This window comes from Lactuca saligna, chromosome 6, assembly GCF_052625555.1.
Source record: "Lactuca saligna cultivar CGN05327 chromosome 6, ASM5262555v1, whole genome shotgun sequence".
Lineage (NCBI taxonomy): Eukaryota > Viridiplantae > Streptophyta > Magnoliopsida > Asterales > Asteraceae > Lactuca > Lactuca saligna.
The window spans coordinates 57484583-57491023 of NC_136422.1; the positions used below are offsets into that span (position 1 = coordinate 57484583).

The 6441-nt window shown below is 34.3% G+C and overlaps 1 pseudogene; it reads left to right on the top strand.

Moving 5' to 3' along the window:
- Positions 1-1813: 1813 nt before the first annotated feature.
- Positions 1814-5053, top strand: LOC144999914 (receptor-like protein EIX2; annotated as a pseudogene).
- Positions 5054-6441: the final 1388 nt, after the last annotated feature.

Sequence of the window (6441 nt, forward strand, 5' to 3'; positions counted from 1 at the left end):
ATTGTATTGAGGCTTTTAAATTTTCCGTCAAAATTGGTCCAATACCCCGGAACTGAAAAGGTAAAAAAAACGGAACGAATTTACACTGTCAAAGGAACCGATAACAAACCGGTCCAGGTACGGCTCGCGGTCCGGTACCGTTCCACGTCGTCGTCATTGTCTTCACGGTGGCCACCCCACCCTTCCAAATAGTCTCCATCAGGTAAGTTCTCCGACCATCTCATGTACTCATCGCATCCGTTCTCTGTTCTCTATTATGTCAATCTTGATCTCTGTTTTTTTTCTTTGTTTGGTTTCGATTTTTGATGTTAAATAGTGGGTTTCGGTTTCTGTTCTGCTTAAAAATTCTAATTGACATCATAATATGTTTCTGTAACTATTCTAATAAATATCAAAACGGTCGGAGAATATGAAATGCCTAATTTGCTGTTAAATTGGGGTTAATTTAATGCTTGCAAATGTTGCAACTCATTAACATTCTGATTTTGTTATGTCGAGCCGAGTGAATTTATGGAAGATGACACAAATAAGCTAAAACACCTATAAGAAAGGTCTTATTCAAGTTGCATAATAGTGATTTGTAATTTCAGTTTATAACAGTTCTCAGATGGAGTCTGATTTTTATTCCGCATCACTTTTATATATAACGGTAAATAGTCATTACTCTCATTCATACTGTTTATTTTCAAAAGAAACATACTTTTTTCATTTACCACTTTTTGGATATTGGCATCACTTATCCATACAACAATTTTTTATTCAATACTTACTGAAAAAAAAAAGTATAGATCATAAACTAACAGAATTCCAGCCTTTCAAAAAACTATTATATATACGTTTGTAAGGTTGTTATCCTATTTGTAATATTTTAGACTCGTTACTAGTGTAGCACTGTAAATAAAAATATTTACTCTTAACAACAATGTAAATGACCATGGACTAAATTTTAATGTACCAACTTGGATTCTTCAAACAAGTCACAATATTCTAATTAATAGAAAAGTTCATTTTTTAGTCATCACAATCCTAGAACCAAATAATACCATATCCATTTTCATGGATGGTTGGTGTATTTGAGTCCAGTTTATTATTTGGAATTATATCACATAATTTTGAGGACAAATGAATATCAAAAGATATGTATGACAAATACAAATTCCTAAGACTTGCAAGCCTTTGAAGGTCTAATTTGGGGCATTCTATTTTGATCCATAATCTTTAATTTGTCTAAGTGTTTGGTTCAAATTTCATAGAAATTAAGTATTGTATTCCCCCAACAAATAGACCAAAATTTCAGGTAATTAGTTTGTTTTTTTAGGTGGTTCATATCACATGACTTGAGGACCAAATGATATCACAAGATAGGAAAAAATATATAATAAATACAAATAGCCAAGACTTGTAAGTGTTTGAATGTGTAATTTGTGGCAATTTATTCCAATTCTTCATCTTTGATTTGTCTTATACAAATTGTCAAGACATTTAAGTCTTTGAGGTCTAATTCTCAGAAATTTATTCCAATTTTTCAACTTTAATTTGTCATATACAAATTGTCAAGACTTGTAATAAGTCTTTGAACGTCTAATATGGGGTAGTTTATTCAAATTATTTATCTTTGATTTGTCTTATACAAATTGTCAAGACTTTTAAGTCTTTGTAATCTAACTTTTGGGAACTTTATTCTAATTTTTTATCTTTCATTTGTCTTGTACAAATTGTCAAGACTTGTAAGTCTTTGAATAGTGTAATTTGGGGCAATTTATTCCAATTCTTCAACTTTAATTTGTCTTATACAAATTGACAAATTGTCAAGACTTGTAAGTCTTTAACGTCTAATATGGGGTAATGTATTCTAATTCATCATCTTTAATTTGTCTTATAAAAATTGTCAACACTTGTAAGTCTTTGAACGTCTAATTTGGTTCAGGTTCACTGAAATGAAATATTGTATGCCCCACACAAATAGTATAACACCAATTTGACGCCATCCACTAGAATCCTTGATCTTCACAGTCAAGAGTAGAGACTATATAAGCCATCACAGGCGCAGTTCATATATGCATCAATACAAATAACAAAATTTCAGTATTTGCATCTACATCATGTATCCTTGTTATTTCTTGAGACAACTGCCAACCAGTTTGTAGCAGTGGGAGGAGTAGGAGATGATAATACAATGGTGTTGTGAACAAGTGTTTGGATCAGGAGAGACATGCTCTCCTTTATTTCAAATCTCTCCTTCAAGAACCTGATGGTCGTCTCATGACATGGACAGCTGAAGAAGAAGACTGTTGTAGATGGTTTGGAGTCACATGCAACAACCAAACAGGTCATGTTGCAGAGCTTTATATCAGCCACTGTAATCTTGGAGGTGAGATTAGTCATGCGTTGCTTAATTTAAGCAACTTGATTATTCTTGATCTTTCCTATAATTCTTTTCATGGAACTATTCCCACCTTTATTGGTTTAATGACTCGATTAAGGTACCTCACACTCCATTACAATAATCTTAATGGAATCATCCCCAGGTCCTTTGGTTCCTTGACCAATTTGATGTACCTTGATCTTTCCTATAACTCTCTTTATGGATTCATTCCTCCAGAGTTTGGAAATCTCACCTACCTGCAAGAGCTTGTTCTTGAATCTATTGGAAGATGTGAAGTTGAAAACCTAAATTGGTTGTCTCATCTTTCTCACTTGGAGGAGCTTAGAATGGATGGGATTTCCCTAGCCAAACAAAATCATTGGGTAGATGTAATGTTGAGTCTGCGAAAACTATCATATTTAAGTTTAGATGGATGTGAGCTGTCACAGGTAGTGTATCCATATTCTTCTTCATTTCTCAACTCTTCTTCTTCATCTATTCATACCCTTTCTCTTCCAAACAACAATCTCACCTCAACCATGTATAGTTGGTTGTTCCCACTAACCAGCAATAAGCTTCGTGTTCTTTATCTCTCTTATAACATGTTAGATGGGATACCCGAATACTTTTCTAACCTATGTAGTTTGGAATGGTTAGACTTTGTCAACAACTCTGTTGTTGTAAAATTTCCTGATTTTCTTAACAACTTGTCTGGATGCACATCCCTCACATTGCAATGGTTGGGTGCATCTTATAACCAGTTTACAGGGTCATTGGTCTGATGACATCGAAAAGTTTTCATCACTAAAATATTTGTGCATATCGAATAATCAACTAAATGGCACCATAAGTGAGAAATTGTGGGAACTACCTAGGATTAAAGTTATTGACGTTTCTTCAAATTTTCTTAGAGGTTCCATCTCTGAAAATATTGGAAAGTCAAAGGCTTTTACTATATTTCTTTCAGAAAACCCACTCCAAGGAGTTCCTTCCACAAATCACTTGTCAAACCTTTCTTATGTAGAGTTTATAGATATGAGCTCTTGCGATCTAGGGCCTCGTTTCCCCAAATGGATTCAAACACTGATAAATCTTACCTGCCTTCATATTTCCAATGCTAGCATTTCAGACACAATTCCTCTGGAGTTTTGGGATTCATGGCCTTCTAAATTAAGATATTTGAATCTCTCTTCCAACAACATCAAAGGGGAAGCAGCCGATTTATTATCAAATTTTGACAACAACTCAGTGATAGATTTGAGTTCCAACAGATTTTATGGTACGATACAGAATGTCTCCTCTGCTGTGGCATTGTTAAACCTTTCCAAAAACAAATTCAGTGGAGGAATATCTTTTTTATGCCAAATGGTTGATGGATTTTTAGAATTTCTTGACCTCTCCCACAACTTTCTAATTGGGCAACTTCCAGACTGTTTATGGCATTTCAAAAATCTAAAAGTTCTTAATTTAGGACACAACAATCTATCTGGAAGGCTTCCTTCCTCTATTGGATCTTTGATGGAACTTGAGGCGTTGTATTTGTACATGAACAACTTCTCTGGAGAGTTGCCTTTGTCCTTGAAGAATTGTACAAGTTTAAACTCATTGAATTTGGGGGCCAACAAGTTTTCTGGTAATGTGCCTGTTTGGATTGGGGAAAACTTATCAAGGTTGTATGTTCTTATCCTGAAATCAAACAACTTCTTTGGAACCATCCCTTTACAAGTATGTCAATTACCAAATCTTCAAATTTTAGACATTTCAAGAAACAATCTCCATGGAAGCATCCCCTCATGTTTAAATAATCTTACAAGCATGGTTCAACAAGGAATATTACCAACACAAAACATACATTCCATTTTAACTAACTGGTATCGTTTAGGTGTTATATATAAATTACTTGATGGTGAGTATGTTGACCATGCAATGATCGGGTGGCAAGGAGAGGAGCGTGAATTCACTCGTAATCTGGGATTGTTGAAGACCATTGACCTATCAAGCAACAATTTAACAGGTGAAATTCCATATGAGATTACCGGTCTTTATGAACTCATTACACTATACTTATCAAAGAATGGTCTACTTGGAGAGATTCCATTGAAAATTGGTCAGATGAAGAAGCTTTTAACTTTGGATTTATCTAAAAACAAATTATCAGGAGGGATACCTTCAAGCATGTCACAAATGACTTTATTGAATGACCTAGACGTGTCATATAATAGATTGTCAAGGAGAATCCCATCTAGCACTCAACTCGAGTACTTTGAACCTTCAAGATACGATGGAAACCTTGGATTATGTGGACGGTGGACCTCCCCTTTCCAGAAAATGTCCAGGAGATGAAAAATCACAAGTACCATTGGTGCTTGGTAAAAATGTCGGTGATGGGGAAGACATAGATGAACTTGATAGATGGTTTTATATTGGTGGGGCAACTGGTTTTGCTATTGGATTTTGGATAGCATGCGGCACTCTACTTTTCAACCGTCGTGCGAGACATGCATTTTTTCAGTTTTATGATAGCTTTAAAGATTGGGTTTATGTGAAAGTGATGGTGTTTGTTGTAAATTTGCCAGACGTAAAATGTAGGTAGTTTCTCATCTATTGTTTTTTTTTTTCAATTTCTTATACTCATGTATGTATGTTGTCTTGAATAGACTTATAGCTACTCTTATTTGGGGTTAGAGGTTTGGTGATGTAGTTTGTCAGGAGTTTTTAAGTCCCTAATAAATACAAATAGCTAAGACTTATAAATGTTTGAATATCTAATTTGGGGCAGTTTATTTCAATTCTTCATCTGTATGTCCTATACAAATTGTCAAGACTTGTAGTTTTTTTATGTCTAATTTGGGGCAATTTATGCTAATTCTTCATCTTTAATTGTCTTATACAAAGCGTCAAGACTTCTAAGTATTTGAACATTTAATTTCAGGCAATTTATTCCAATTCTTCATCATTAATTTGTCTTATACATATTTTCATGTCTTAAACGTCTAATTTTGTTCCAATTGCATGGAAATGAAGTATAGTATGCTCCAGAAATATACACCACCTTTTTGTTGCCATCCACTGGAATCCTTCATCTTCACAGTCAAGAGTCGAGACTATATAAGCCATCATGGGAGGCAGTTCATATATGCATATCAACACAAATAAAAAAATATAAATATTTACATCAACGTACATCATGCATCCTTGTGTTTTTACAATTTTGTTACTTATCAATTATCATGCTACCTCTTGAGACAACTTACCAGTTGGTAGCTGTACAAGTGGGAGGAGATGGTAATGGTGTTATGAACAAGTGTTTGGATATGGAGAGACATGCTCTCCTTCTTTTAAAACTCCCAAGATCCTGATGGCAGCTTCTCTACGACTTTGTTACTTGAAGAACATCTTCAGCAAGAATCTGCACCATAGTACCAAACCGAAAACACCGATTGATTATATAATTACTTAAAAACATCTTTTAAATGCACTTAGTATGCAATTCACTCTATAGTTGTATAATATACGTACCACACTGCCGAACAATCATATTCAACAACAAAATTTTGAATCAATAAGCACCAACAATGCAATAAGTAGAATTTAAACGATGGAAGCCTTTGAGGCTTTGAATGTCGATTTTGTTGATGACTTCTTGTGATTGAACGGAAATCGACACCCTAGACGTCGATAAAGATTGATTTAGGAAAAAAACATTCGATCGGTGAGATTTTTTTTTTCTGGCTCAAAATCAACAATAGAGGGCAAAATCGGAAGTTACGCACACGTTTTGAAAGAATGGGATTCCTCGGATGCGGCTTTCCTTTCCCGTTTCTATCATCTGATTCTATCATATGCATATAATCTTTGGCTAGGCTTATTAACAGAACTTATTAACTTATCAACGATTTCACACCTACAAGTTTAAAATTATTTTGATAAAAATAGTTTATTATGTTAGGAAACCTCTAATTAACCATTTTTCATAATTTTCCCCACATATATTTATTAGCTTATAAGCTAATAAACAATCAACTTTTTTTTGCCAAATACCCCTAAAGAGGGTGTAAGGGAGAGGCACTTGGTAG